Source organism: Lissotriton vulgaris, chromosome 3_2 (genome assembly GCF_964263255.1).
Source record: "Lissotriton vulgaris chromosome 3_2, aLisVul1.2, whole genome shotgun sequence".
Lineage (NCBI taxonomy): Eukaryota > Metazoa > Chordata > Amphibia > Caudata > Salamandridae > Lissotriton > Lissotriton vulgaris.
In genome coordinates, this window is record NC_141690.1 from 3823003 (window position 1) to 3839181 (window position 16179).

The 16179-nt window shown below is 45.3% G+C and overlaps 1 protein-coding gene across 8 annotated transcripts in view; it reads left to right on the plus strand.

Annotated features, from left to right (window-relative positions):
• Nucleotides 1–16179, plus strand: part of RBM47 (RNA binding motif protein 47) — a 378578-nt gene that overhangs the window by 186331 nt on the left and 176068 nt on the right. The window lies entirely within an intron of this gene.

Consider the following 16179-nt stretch of genomic DNA (forward strand, 5'->3'; position numbering starts at 1 on the left):
GAATTATTTTTTTGTCTGGAAGGAGTTGGTGAAAGAAAGCACAGTTCGTCTCGTCGACCTGGACTTCCAGCGTATAGTTTTGTGAACAGCTTCTCTCTAAACACTGTTTGAACTGAGGGTGGAACAAAAAGTTGTTTGGTGCCTCGTAAAACATTTACGAAACGCAGTGAACCGTGTGTTTGAAGGGCATTCCAGTGCCAAGGTGGCTGTGGGAGGGGAGTCCGGCTGTGAGAGAAGGGGGAAGGAAATGATAAGTTGAAATGGAGAGGGGCGGGTGGATAGGGAGAGGAGAGAGAATAGAGTGCAGATGGGGACACCGAGTATGCAAAGCAGAGATGGAAGTCGGGGGGAATGACAGGGCAGGTATTCTGAAACAGGGTGGCAGGAGAACAGAGACAGTGTGAGGGGGTGTGCGAGAGACCGCGGGCAGGCAACACGGGAAAAGTGTTCTGAAGAACGATGGAAGCAGCCAAAAAAGTTGAAGAGGTTTCTGGGGGTGAGACAGTGGCTTAAAAAAGTGCACACAGTGAGACAGAAGATTAGAAAGTGCACACCGTGACAACGGTTGAAGTAGTGGGAGCGAACATGTCATCTGAACACATTAACAGAGTGAGTTAGACGGGCGGAGCGAGGGGGCCTGTGAGAGAGCTGGCTAAAGACAAAGCACGACACAGCAGCCTGTCTGTCACACGGTGGCTGTACCTCTGTCAACGTTTCCACTTTTGCAGTCTGCACTGTGTTGCAGAGAATTGAAGTTTTTGTATGAGCTGCGGGGGTGTGGTTGGCTTGGTACCACGTAAGTCTGCTTGAATGGAGCGGCAGCTCTTGACCTTGACACTGACGCGGATACAAGGTCGCATTCTGTATAGGCCTTTTGAAGTAGCTCTTGCCTAGTCTGGGTGGCGAGATCTCGTAGGTTCCTCCTCCTTATTGGCTCCTAAACAAACAGCAAGCGCACATGGTACACTTTCCAAGTCTGTCTCATTGGCAGTGGTCGAAGTACGCAGTCCCATTGACCGAGCCAGAAATACATATTCCAACCGCTGTCCCATTGAAAATAGACGAAGTACACAGTCCAGCCTCTGTCTCATTGCTTATGGTGGAAGTACAGAATCTACAAGTTTTATATCAATGTAACGTAAATAGCCAAGCATCAGTTTTGGGTATGTCAGTAAACCAATTTGTACACCTGTAAAACGCCAGTATTGGCCCTACTTCTGTCCACCACAAATCTATAATATTTCATTGTATGTGAGTAAAAGCAACAGTATCTTCCAAGAAGTTCCACATGAATTAGTACATTTAAGGCATACAGACCCTTGTGCTGGGGTCGCAAACTTGCACCCAAGTTCGCCCTTTGGCTTGAGGATGCATCGGGCTGCCAGACTGTCCTGTAAGAATTCTGGGACCTCATGCTTATTAGATCCCGTTCACTTGACATATGGGGCCCTTTTGTGTCTTACCTCCTAAGCCATAATTCCCAGAGTCCAGCGATCTCTCCCGCAATCCCCGCCGGCGCCGTCGGTGAAGGTCAGTGAGTAGATCGTCCCCTGCCCCTACTCCCCCCGCTTGTTCTGTCTCTTTCCCTCGTATACGGTGCCTCTCACCATCACTCGTCCCACTGTCCTGGTGCTCTTTCGCTATATCTGTTATGCTTTGCTCTTCAACGATATGTATTCTAGGTTAACCTCGCTGAATTTAATTGTATTCATGTACATGGTGCTCTGATTTGGTGCAAATTTGTAACTTTGCTATGCAATTTTGTTCAATAAAGGTTTTTGAAAGAAAAAAAAAAGGCATACAGACCTTCTCAGATGATGAATGAACATAACCATGCATAGGGAGCATGCACGCCTAGTAGTAATTTGGCTTCTTAAATCACAAAGCATAAGAGGTGGATGTCGGTGTCAATACAAGTTTGTCAGATTTCATACGACTGGGGCACATGAAGTCTGCATATGATAGGGACATGTGGTAATACTAAAATCACTGCAAACTCTATTTGTGCCTATTTTTCAACGGTGCCACTAGTAGCTGAGTGCAAATTTTGCTTGCTTCAGTTTCGTTTACACACTTGCCACCAATTTTTGGTGAGTGATAATTACGCATGTACAATGTACAAATAAAATAAAGTGGTAAGGCACTTGGGTCAGCGCAAAAAACCTCAACACTTTTTAAAAAAAATATTTTTATTATTTTAAATGCAGGTACATCATAATGGCCTATCAGCAATTCCATCTAGGCTCGCCTTAATACTCTTGGCATTTCTCAACCTAATAATACCAACTCACCAACCCACACATTCGGTTTACAAACTTCTGCGTCGCCTCCTACCTAACTGCAACCTGCGCCCCAGCCCCGTGCAAGTCCTACCCCCACGACTACTGCTTACCTCCTCAACACCCGCTCTGCGGTCAAACACCAAATAGAGCTCGTTGACTTCTTGGACACTATTAAGCCTGATATTTTGCTCCTGACCGAAACCTGGTTTACTCCTGATTCTTTACCAGACGTCCTTGCTGCCCTTCCGAACTCGTACTACTTTCTTCGGTTGTCCGCTCTACTTACCTTGCGATCCCTCTTACCTGTGCGCTTTTTTACCAGCCCCCCAGGCAAAGCCCCATTTTATCCCTGATATACAGGAACTGCTAGCCACCCTTGTGGTCAATAATTCAGCGGTATTACTATTGGGAGATTTCAATTTCTGGCCTGGTGATCCTTGTGAGGACCCCATGTCAAAAGACTTTAATGACACCCTCCACTGTATTAATTTTACCTCTCACATTTCCCTCCCTACCCACATTCACGGGCACTCCCTCGACTAAGTTTGGTCCGCCAATCGGCCTATCTCCAACCCTACGGTTCTCCCCTGTGCCTGGTCGGACCACTCTTTGATCTATTTTGACCTGGGGCGGCCAATATTCCTTCCCTTCCCAAAAACACCTGGGCCCGAAACTGGAACCGAGTGGATCTGCCCGCTCGCTGTCGCTCTTTAGCATACTCATCTCCTGATTTGGCTGACCGCTCTCCTAATTCTCAGGTGGCCGCCATTAACAGTTGGCTGCTTGCTGCTTGCGACCAAGTTGCCCCCCTTAACGGATCAGAGCATGTCGCTCCCATGACGCCAACAGATGGTTCAACATCAATCTTAAAACCCAGAAACTTGCGCTCAGGCAGGCTGAACGCCACTGGAGGCGTAGGTACTGTCCTGATCTTAAGGCTCAATACTCGGCTCTCCTTCGTGCTTATTAAAAAGCTATTCACTCAGCCAAATCAGAATATTTTTCCCAGAAGATTCAGCAGGCGGTCAATAAACCTAAAGAGATCTTTACGATCGTACATGAGCTTGCAGCTTCTGATAGTCGCCCTTAAGCCCATTCCCTCTCAATCCCTCTGCAATGCCCTCAACGACTACTTCACTGAGAAGATTGCCACGATTAAGCGCAACATTCCCTGGCCTCCCACTTCCTTCTCCTGTCCCTCACCGCCGCCGACCCTTCCTACCCTTGACCACTTCCCCTTCATTTCCAAGGAGGCCTTCCTGGCTCTGCTGGGGTAAGTCAAGACGGGCTCTCCCACTGACCATTGCCCTGCCTATATTCGGAGGGAAATTTTCTCCAGCTCCCCGGAATCCCCCCTCACTCTGGTCTTCCTTATGCAAAAGAACGGCCTCCAACCACAGTCCAACTTAACAACATGCTTGGAACAGGTCAAGAGTTGGATGACGAATTCCTGTTTGAAGCTCAATGACGATAAAACAGAGCTTATGCTCCTTGGCCCATCAGCCCCCTCCACCTTGGAGCTGTTATGGCCCATGAGCATGGGCGCTCCTCCCACTCCCAGAGACAACATAAAAAGTCTTGGGGTGTGGCTGGATAAATCATTGACCTTCAATACATAGGCAACCAAAGTATCAGCGAGCTGCTTTGGCCTCATTAGGATGATGAAAAGAATTCTCCCACTTCTTCCATTTGAGGCCAGGCAGATAGTGATACAAGGCTTAATTCAATCTCGCCTTGACTTTAGTAATACCCTATACCTTGGCATGCCGGAGTACAGTCTGCAAAAACTTCAGCAGACTCAGAACTGTGCAGCCCGCACATTGCTTGGAATTCCACGTAGAATCCTGATAAAGCCCGGGTTGAGAGCTCTGCACTGGCTTCCCATTAGGGAGAGAGTCAAGTTCAAATCAATGTGCATCGCTCATCAAGCATATTGGAAATCTGGCCCAGAAATCAATCCTTGATCTCTCCCTAACAACCCAATAAACAGCTCCGCTCATCACACGCCTTCCTGGTGGAGGTCCCCAGGATTCGGAGAGCTAGAGCAGGAGGCCGATCCTTCACCCACAATGCCTCTAAATTGTGGAATGCACTCCCCCTTTATCTGAGAACCAATTCCAACCTGTTGAGCTTTCGTAAACAGCTTAAGACCTTACTCTTTAACTAACTAGACTGATCGTCTGACCGACTCTTGGAAAGGCACTGCTCTAGTCCCAGCGCCTGGACGCCTCAGGGCAACCGTAGCGCTTAACAAAACCTTTTTTCATTTCATTTCAACTCTTCCATCACTCAGAGAACTCTTCCAGACCTGTTTAAAGTTGCCACGGTTATCCCCATTCTCAAAAAATTGGGCGCTGACCCCACTCTTCTTTCGAACTTTAGACCCATTTCTTTGATTCCACTCCTGGGCAAAATCCTGGAGAGCTATATTACTTCCTGTCTTTCCACCTTTATCGAAGCTAATCACCTCCTGGCCGCTAACCAGGCCGGTTTCCGCCCTGCTCACTCCACGGAGTCCGTTGTTCTCTCCGTGGTGGATGAGCTCAGTAGGAGTGCTGACATTAATTCTCCTCAGGCCCTGGTCCTCCTCGATCTGTCCGCCGTCTTCGACACGGTAGACCATTCCATCCTCCTTGACCGTGTCGGGGGCGCCTGCGTTCGGGAATCGGTTCTGGCCTGGCTTACCTCCTTTTTAGGGGACCGCACCCAGGCCGTCAGACTGCAGGGTTTTTCCGCCCCCACTTGTCCAGTCACCTGCGGGGTGCCCCAGGGCTCGTCTCTCTCCCCCCTCCTTTTCAACATCTATATACACCCCCTTATTGCTGCTCTGCAGGAAATGGAGGTCACAGTGTATAATTATGCTGATGACCTTCAGCTAATTTTTAACCTTTCTTCCTCTCCTGATTCTATTATTAAGTTCCATTCCACCCTTGACATTCATCTACGACTGGATGAACCTTAATCAATTAAAACTGAACCCTGATAAGACGGAGATGGTCCTGATCGGTGGCCCTTCTAACCCATGGCCCCCTGCCCTTGGCACCCTCCCTTTACCCTCTGCCTCTGTAAAAGCCCTGGGCATTAAAGTCAGTCAAGACCTCTCTATGTGTCCCCAGATCAGCTCAGTAGTCTCATCTTGCTTCCTGACCCTCAGAATCATCCGTAAGATTTCCCATTTCTTCTCTGCTGAAGCCCTCAAACTTATCATCTTGGCCATGATTCTATCTCGCCTGGACTATGGCAACGGCCTGTATGTTGGTATTCCCGCATCCGAGCGCCGTAGCTTGCAGCTTATCCAAAACCAGGCAGCCTGCCTCATTTACAGACTTCCGAAATTCCATCACATCTCTCCCCTGCTAAAGGCCCTTCACTGGCTTCCCATCTTGGAACGTTCCCTTTTCAAGATGGGCTGCCTGATCTTTATGTCATCGGCCGGTACGGCTCCTGACTTCATTAGATCAAAGATCCGGGCCTATGTCCCTAGCAGAAGCCTTCGCTCCTCTACCCAGATCCTCCTTAGCGTACCTCACTACCGAAGGAAAAACTTGGTGGTTCTAGCTTTTCTACCCCTGCCCCCCTTTTCTGGAACACACTCCCTTCACCATTCGATCCATTTCCATCTACATGGACTTTCGCAAAGCTCATAAAACTCCCCCCTTCACCCTAGCTTACAAACTGTAGTTCCTCCCCTGCTTCCCTCAGGTTAGTTTTTCTGCAGCGCCAAGAAACCGTTTGGTAGTAGAGCGCTTTACAAAACACTTCAACTTCAACTTCATACAGCTGACGATAATATGATGAAATAATATTCATTTTGCCTGACCTATTCAGTAAACATTCCATCAAAAACATTATTTGTTGGCCTACCGTGACCACTGTAAATATTACGTACTTGTCCAACTAACCAGTCTGCGCTCCTCTCCCCCCTAACCAGTCTCCGCTCCTCTCCCCCTTCACATCATCAAGATGCCCTCCCGTCCTGTACACTGCAGACTAGTATTTCCTGAGGTAAACCGAAACATTGGCAATGTATTCACCAATTCAGATAGATGCCCAATATCATTCCCATTTTCAGATAAATTGCATCAAGCAATTAACCTCTATACATCTTATTTCTAATTTCTCAACATAAGAGTGTAAATCGGGCACTATAACCACTCGACACCCAATGCAAATGTTATTTGCGCTAAGGCAGGGGTCTCAAACCTTTTATGCAATGTGAGTTACTTATGTTTAATAAAAATCATCCTATGCTACTAATGTTACTAGTGTTCTAATAATGACCACATCTGGCAAGATTACATTAGTGGCACCACATGTAAGATTTGTAGTAGTCTTCACCTCAGTGCACGACTCAGAGTTGCCATACTAATGTAAAAAGGCGTTGGCAATTTCAAACGCCTCTAGATTGGTAATGCATGACATCCATAGCTGCAGTGTACCTGGCATTAAGGTAATATTATTAGTATTAAATCTTCCCACACAACATTGTTTATCTCTCAAATATCATCCTTAAATATATATTTTAAAATCCAGGATTTTTCCCCAAACATGTGTTAGAAATAGGGCTCCTGGCTGGCAGTTGGTTTGCACCTTGTACAAGCAGGAACCCTCACTCTAGTCAGGATGAGTAAAGTACACACCGCCATTTGCCTGTACTCACCCTCTAGTAGCTTGGCACCGAGCTGTCAGGCTAAACTACAGAGGCTTTGTGTAAAGCATTTGTGAAAATGTACAGTAACACAGCTAAACACCACAAAATGACACCATTTCCATCTACATGGACTTTCGCAAAGCTCATAAAACTCACACCAGTTTAGAAAAATAGCAGTTTTTGATCTAATCAAAATAAGACCAAAATGACAAAAATCCTACATACATAAATCAAGATATAACTGTAAAAAGGTTCAAAACAGCACAATCGTTATAAAACTATGAATGTGTCACTTTTTGTACAAAGTACCTGAGATGCGTCAAAATCACAAGATGAAAACCGGCGTGGGAGGAGAGACGCCTGAAAGCAAAGCGGTGTGGCGGTTCCTTACATGCAGGGAAGATGATGTTGGTTCCTTGCTCCTAGGGGAGGAGCTGCTTCCTTTCCTTATTACTACACAGGGAAAGTGATGCGTCAGTTTCTTACTGGGTGGGGAGGTGATGCCTTGATTCTCCGGACAAGAGGCCTCCGTTCCTTACTGAAGCCAAGCGTCGATGTAGACTTGGTGCACACGTGCGATGTGTGGAAATCCGGACAAGCTGGAAGTCGATACGGCAAACGGGCGCTGCATCGACTTGTTCTGACGCTGTCCAATGATGTGTAGATCTTCTCAGCCGCACAGCAGGGCCTGCGTCGGAGTCACTGTGGTAATCTCGTACTTTGGAGGCACAGTGCGCTGAACTCCGACTGCTGCGGTTTCTTTGGCCACAGGCAGGTGCAGCGTTGATTTTCTATGGCCGCACGGTGGCGGTGCTTGGAAATTTCTCTTGTACAGTGGTGCAGCGTCGGAAAAACATGCGCTGGAAGGGCGAAGCATGGTTTTTCAATTCCAGGAGCAGCAGAGCATCGCCAATAGCCCAGAACTAGAATTGGCACCACTTGGCAGGTCAGAACTCCCAGCAGTCGAGTTCAGGGATGCTGCAGATGAAGTCTTTGATGTGCCTGAGACCTCTTAACAAGAGGCACGCACACACAAGCGCTTGGAGAAACTTCACAAGCAGGGTACAAAGCAAAGTCCTGTCCTTTTCCTCCCCAAAGTAGAAGGAACAACTGCAGCCCAGCCCAGCCCAACCCAGCAAAGCAACACACAGCAAAGGGGCAGTACTCCTCCTCCCAGCTCTTCTCCTTGGCAGATTCTACTCTTGATCCAGAAGTGTGCTAAAATCATGGGGTCAGAGCCCCTGTACTTATACTCAAAATGTCTTTGATGTAGAGGTAACTTCAGAGGAACTTTAGAAGTGTACAATATCCCCGTTCAATCCCAGCCCTCGATCCAGACACACTACAGGTGGGTGAAAACAGCATTGTGAGAGGACAGGTACGTCACTATTCTGGTGTCAGTGACAACAGCTCTCACCACTCTTACTCAGGAAGGCCCAGCACCCTGATGATGTGCCATCAGGATATGCAGGGCGCACCTCAACTCGCCTTGTGTGACTGCCTAGAATGAATGCATAAACAACCCAGCTGTCAGTCTGAATCCACAGGCAGGCAGAGGCGCAGAAAGGTAAAACATGAAAATAATTATTTTCTAAAAGTGGAATTTTCAAACACACAATTAAAAAAAACTCCTTTCCTAAAAGATGTGTGTTAAAAATCTGAGCTCGGAGAGCCCAAACTCCAAATATCTAGCTTTTCTGAGTTGAAAGTTATACTTGTAAAATGTTACAAGGCAGCCTTTAATGATAACCTATGGGAGAGCTTGTCCTTGCAATAGTAGAAAATGAAATTGGCAGTATTTCACTATTGGGACGTGTAAAACACACAAGTACATGTCCTACCTTTCACATACACTGCACCCTGCCCATGGGGCTATCTTGGGCTTACCTTAGTGGTGCCTTACATGCAATAAAAGGGACGTTTTGGGCCTGGCAAGTGGGTGCACTTGCCAGGTCGATATGGCAGTTTAAAATAAACTCACAGACACTGCAGTGGCAGGCCTGTGATGAGTTTACAGGTGTACTCATGTGGTGGCACAACCAGTGCTGCAGGCCTACTAGTAGCATTTGATTTATTGGTCCTGAGCACATACAGTGCACTTTACTAGGGACTTACCAGTAAACTAAATATGGCAATCATGGATAACCAATCACTAATACAATTTATACAGTGGGCATATGTGCTTTAGCACTGATCAGTAGTGGTAAAGTACCCAGAGTCCTACATACAATAAAAACAAGCATTGGCATAGCCAATAGGTCTCACCTTTGGGACCTTATAAGTGCTAGATAACTAAACACTTTTAAGGTCCCAAAGGCGATACCTATTGGCTATGCCACTGCTTTTAAATATCTGTGAACAAAGGAAGGATGATTGCAGCCACAGATAAACGAGTTCCAACTTCTGAGCTCGGCTCCTGCCCTTCATTTATTTAGCACAGCGAGTGAAGCACTGGAACGGGCCGCGCTCAGCAGGGCTTTCCAGAGACTGCCTAAGCGGTTGAAGCAAGCAGGCCCACGTTCAAATTAAGGGCTTAATTCTTGTAATCAAAGCCTGCCTGCTTAGCTATTAAAAATCTCCGCCACCCTAAGAAGTGCAATTCGGCTAAATTAGCACTAATTGCTGGCACGCCAATTAGGAGTCCACCATCTACAGCAATATTAACCGCTCAAATGTGTTAACAACGTGGGCAACAGAAAAGTCACACATTCAACCCTTTAAAGTGTTGCAGTACGAATACTTTAATGCTACACGTCAGATATCCAGGGTGTGTACCTAAATGGATGTGCTATGCAAGAGTAGCAGGGATGCACACAGATCATAACATTACTTGGGTGTTCTTTATGTCCTGTAATAAGATACAGGTAGTTTACATCTATACTCCAATTACAATCAACTAGGGAAGTAATGGTCAGCTGCAATACCCATGTGAATTAGCAGTAAGTAACTAGAAACAAAAGTTTTCGTACAGAAACATGTCTGTCAACAGAGATGGCAGGGATTAAGTTCTTATAAGCAAATCGGAAACCTCTGGTCTTCATAGACTTCATAGGTGTGGAATGCTGCAGTCTGGGCTGGAGCTGAATTTTAAGTAGGGGGACGGCAGTGATGGACTGCTGTTATAGCAACGCCATAAATCACGGCGAGCCTGACTCTGCGCCCGCAGGCACCGGCTCCCAACTGTCTGGACGGTTGGGAGGCTGCAGGAAAGGTCTGAGGTTCCAGGGAGAGGGGGCTGGACAACGAGATGAACTGAGAAACCGAGAAAGCAAGGGAGAGGGGGGAAGACGAGGGAAGAAAGAGGAGGAAGAAAATAAGATGAAAGGAGGAGGGGTGACGAGAGAAGAGAGGGATAAAAGGAGGAAGGGGTTTAGAGGGAGAACAGAAAAGGAATGACAGAATAAACACTTAAGAAATAAAGCATGAAAGCGAGCGAAAACGAAGGAAGCAGTAGAATCAAGAATGGAGGGTAGAAGGAATAGAGGGGAAAGATCGACAGGGAAGAAAGAAGAGAATGGAAGGAATAACAAGAGGAAGATCAAAGGAATGGGAGAGCAGTGGCTGGTAAAACAAGCGCTGGTCACATGCCGTTCCCGGCACCCTGAGCGTGGCAAATGTGCTAATTAACATCTGTTTTGAACTCGCGTTGTGAAAGAGACCACTCTAATTCAAAACCTCGCTTGTGAGAAAGGGGGGGAGGAGGTGAGCCCGCGAGTGGTGCGCGCACGGGAGAGCAGTCTTCACTTTTCAGGCATTGCACTCGTGGCGCGCCGCTGCTCGCTCCCGCAAGGTGGATGCCCCCACAAGCACAAGTGCAGTGCTTAAAAAGTGAAGACCGATGGCTAAAGGCCCTCCTAGAGCAGCGCATGCGCGCTGCCTAGTCAAGACCTAATAATAGGTCAGACAAAATAATAGGCAAAAGGCAAAATGTTTGGGAATAAACCTGCAAAAAAGGCCAGTCCAACAATCCGCTTATAAGTTCTGAAAATATACATGTTTTCATCTTGAATGCACATTTCATATTTTGGTATTATATATACATTTAACCAAGAAAAAGCTTCTAATTTAATAGATTGGGCTGTACACATGAAAGAAAGCTACTTACATTCAGCTGGAGAGCTACCAGTAACTCACAAGCTGCTCGTTGGAGATGCCTGCTGCCAGGGTATTTTTTGTATGCAATTTATTTGCATATAAATGTCTCTGTAAGTGTTGAACTGTAGATATCAGTATTTGACTCTAGTATGCTGAAGTGCTGCAATGCTTGAACTTACAATGATAGTAACCACTAGCGCTGCACACTATCTGCCTAGAATCTCTTTGCATTTGGAGTTGCATTTTCATTCTTCAATTAACGGGATCAAAAGTGCCCTCTATCCTTATTGAGAACACCTCAACCAAGCTTATTGTTTCTTTACTGAGTCCTCAATTTTCAAACTTAGTTTTGAGCTTTCCATGCTCACTCTTATGGTTTCATTTGAACCAAACATCACTCCATAACCGCCGTTGTTCATGGACTTTTCCCATTTTGTCCATAATCCTGTCCTGTGAAGCACTTTTTCAGTCACTGTCCATGTTCTCGCACGTTCTGCTGAGTCACTATTACTATTACAGTGTCATACATATCAGATTGCATGGACTCACTATCACCAGATACATGTTATGGGTGTTTCCAGCATTCCAGGCAGGTATTTTGCTATGCAAGGTGATGTAATAACTCTTAGTCATTTTATAGAAGGGACATGGCTGCCCTGTTTATACCCAATCTCTAGATTTACATTTACTGTTGAGTGTGTTCGGCTGTTATGGAAGCCAGATAGATAATTAAGCAAAATGGTGCATTAAGGGATGGAAGAACTGTGCCTTTTCTGGATATGATACTATCAGGTTGAACTTCCATTAATACTTCTATAATTGTCATCGTTTGGGTATGGATTGTGCATAAAAAAAGCCGTCCATACTGTATAAATTGTCTTAACTACATACGAAATGGATACGGTGATTCAATAAATTGAATGAAGGGTTCCCTTTGCCCAGTCCTGCACTTCTTACAATCACCAAGAGTAGGTGTCCTGGAACATTTGTTTGTTTGATGATGCCAGCTGAGGTTTTTTCAGGTCTGTTGTGACATCATTCACTGGATGGCTCCTTTACTGCACATTGGGAGTGGACACCATTGTTTCAGTACAGTCGGGCCAAGGAAGATTAGCCACAAAACCCCCAGTGGAGGAACTTGCGGAATGTTTAGGTTTTCTAGAGTATAAGCAGGACGTTTCCAGGGTCTAGGGAGAGACAATTTGTGACTACACAACATACATTCAATATAATTGTGAAAAATGCGCTGCCAGTATTACACCAGCCCTACTTAGGCCTTGTTTATGAGAGGTCCGTAAATTCCACTGGACTTGGTAACACCAATTCAAGGGCAGGAAGATAACAGGGATTTGTATAGGCCATTCATTATATTGGCCTTAGTTTCCATACATCTGCCGTGTTCCAGAAAATCCTGCTGCTATGCATGCCCACCACCTTTCTAGACCATGACTTGTACATTTATCTCTGGGCAAAGTTCTATGACTTCCATTGGGCTTTTACATCCTATAACATAAAGTGGAGACCATAGCGGCTAGCTATGCCATAGAAGGGTTTTATTGGGGCCAAGTGGGACTCTGGGACACCAACAGGTTGGGCACAGTGGTTAGCTGTTGACATTCAAATGATGACATTCAATAATGACATTCAAAACCTTATGATTCATTCACCCATGAAGCAATCGGAAGCATGAGTGGTGCTGTTTAACAACCATACATGCAAAATGTAAATTAATAAATATTGTTTAATGCAACAAAAAGCCTAGGAAGAAAATGTTATCATCAAGATGACACTAGTAAAACGTGAGGACAAATTACTCAATGTGGTTAGTGACATTTTATACTTCGTGACCTTGATTGAACAGTAAATGGTAGTTGATCCACTACAGACATAAACATGTCTGGTCCAATTCACACACCAATGTATTTATTTTTTAAAAATATTTTATTGCTTTTTCTTGCATTTACAACATATAACAAGAATCCTAATAGATTTCTTCCTAAGCAGGGAATACATGTCCAACCTTTATGGAGTTCATAAAAATCATGTAGTATTTATGGAATCTGTGAATTTTATAAATTTTCAGTAGTACTCCTACAACATTACACTTTTTGTTGCTGTGCAGGCTCTCAAAGAAACCTTTTTTGCAAACGACTACAATTACTATATGACAAAACATGGACAGCAAGGACATGCACATGCAATGTATCTCACTTGTTATGTACTATGTTTTTAAGTACAACGGACACCATAGCTTCATGGCGCTTAAACAATAAGTATTAACTGAAGAGAAGAGCTTGTTTCTCACAGGCTAGAGTTATGGTAAATTAACAGCAATTTTAAACAACCAAACTTTTAGCTGCTTTCTGAAAAGGATAAGGGAATGTTGTGAATGGAAAGCCAGAAGGAGAAGATTCAATTCTTTGGAAACAGCAAATGAAAAAGCCCTCTGGGCGAAGGTGGTAGCCTGGACATAAGTGTTTTTTCATTCAAGCATCGTACTCAAAAATGTCTGTAGATACAAAACCAAGGAGCCAGTCCGTGTGTAATTGCATGCATGATGACTAGTGACTTGACATTGGTCGTGTGTTCAACAGGTTCAACCAGTTAAACAGAAAAAGAGCAAGAATGATGTAGTCCTTGTAAGTACAATTACAAATTAGGCAAGCTGCTGCATTGAGAATCGGGCACCGCTTACTCATAAGTGTTTTTGGTAGGGCTAAATAGCATGAAGTAGTATAGTCCAAGTGAAACTGTGTAAGAGTGATTGCTACTTGCTTGAAGGAATGAATGTCAGAATCTTTTTTTATTAAAATTTTTTATTTATAGAAGCAGGTGCTGGCCACCTTTGCTATTTGGTGTTCCAGTTTCCATCTAAGATTATGCCTACAATTTTGACCTTGGGTGCTGGCAGTAGTGAGGGACCCAAGAAAGAAAGGGCAGAATGTGGGCTCCCAAATACCTTAATGATTCATGGTTACCAACAGATCTGTATTGGTGGGATTAAGTTTAAAAAAATGGTGGCCGTCCAAAAACGAACATTATTTAAAATGTTATGCATTTTGGACCAGGGTGAATAAAGTTACATTTTCTTCAGGCCAATTTAAAATTAAACTGAGCATATCAACTAGAAATACATGCAAATGTACTTCGCATACAGGGTAGGAAAACTTGTAACATTGAGGGATGGGCGAGGTTACCTAAAGATAAGCAGCATGCAAAGGATTGTAAGCAGGTCACAATGACCCTCTTCGAAATATTGCTTACATTTCCATGATATTATTCAGTGAACTTGCAATATTCTTTCCAGTGACCCAAAGAAGGATCTGCTTTCCTTCTCCTCACCTAAGTGGGCTGCGAATTGGTGGATATGATCAAGGGGTTACTTATGTAGATTTAGTGCTATTCATAAGATGGACCATCATGGAAAATTATATCCTGCCACCATAACACCCTATCTCTACTCTACAGGGGCTAGACACAGTCCCTTCATGTTGGGGCTGGCCTAACTAGAAATACAGCCTCCAATTATGCTAGGTATTCGCAAAACAATTTCAGGGGTATGCTGGTGTCTGCCACAACCATGTGTCAGTAGTAATCAAATTCCTTTAGGGAGCAACTTTCCAGCAGTGAATCCAGTGATTTGATGGTTTGTGGGCCACATCAGATCTTCACCTCCTCTGTGGTTACATGCTGCTCCATTAGGAACCGTCATTGAAAAGGGCAGAAGTGTCATAGGCCAAAGAAGGAGTATCAATAAATCAATGCGAAAAACTAATTTAAAAACCGGTTCTGTGACCGGAAGAGTAAAGTTACACATAGCAGTATCCATGAAGACAAAAAGTCCAGCCATCGAAAGTAGTGGTGACTTGAAGTATACCAGCATTCTGTGGTAAACCTGTGTGTATGTGCTATTGATTGGAACAACAAATAGTTGATGTGGGATGTAAGAGAGCTGAGAGGTTGATTTAGATGGTGATGCACACCTATATTCATCTGTTATGTTATGTTAAATGGCACTATTTGAGCGCACTGACACCCGGAGGTTTCCTGGCGCTTGCTGACAGAGCATGTGTAGAGTGACAAGGAGAGATTACCCAGAGAGAGTGAACAGAAAAGTTTTGAGAAGTTTCCTGAACTGAAAAAGGGAACCACTGGATTTGATGGCCTGGGGAAGGGGGTTCCAGAATTTAGGGGCAAGGAGAGAAAAACGACGGCCCCCAAATTTATTGGTTTTGAATTTGGGAGTGACAAGTAGGTGATGGTGAACTGAACGGAGGGAACGTGCAGGTCGATACAGAGTGATCAGGGAGTTAAGAAAAGCGGGGCAGGGGCAGTGAAGAGATTTGAAAACCATGCAGTACGTTTTAAAGGCTGCCCTCTCCTCAACTGGAAGCCAATGGAGCTTGCGGAGCAAGGGCTTTGCAGATTGCCACCTAGGGATCTTAAAGATAAGACAGGCCGCCTGATTCTGCACGACCTGGAGACGACACAAAAGAAATCGGGGGAGTGCGTGATAGAGAGAGTTAGAAAAGTCGAGGCGAGAGAGAACAAGGGACATGACGACCTGACACAGAGCCGCATGTGGAAGTAGGGGCCTGATCTTTCGGAGCTGGAACATGCACGAAGAGACCGTGGCACCCACTTGAGCTTTAAGTGACAGCTCCGTGTCGATCGTCACCCCCAAGCTCTTAACTGCCTTGACTGGTGTGGGGGGGGACCAAGATCGAGGGGCCAAAATTGCGGGCCCCAGTATGCAGCACTCGAGCCAGGGAGGAGCAGCTCAGTCTTTCCAGGGTTGAGCTTTAATTGATTTTGATTCATCCATTGTTGGATATGGGTCATAACGGCGTGAAAGTTGTTGACCGCCTGTGGAGAATCAAGTGGAAAGACGAGCTGCAAATCATCCGCATAATTGAAGACTGTGACATCCCAATTAAGGAGAGAGCAAAGTAAAGGGCGAAGGTATAGGTTAAATAATAAAGGGGAAAGTGAGGAGCCTTGGGGGACTCCGCAGGTGGTAGGAGACTTCGGCGCAGTGAAGGGACCCAAGCGTCTGGTGGATGATGACTCTTCTAGGTCCGTGCCAGGTGTCTTACCTGTATGCTTTCCTGAAATCTGTATCTCTGGATGGTTCTTGAATCTCTGTTAGTG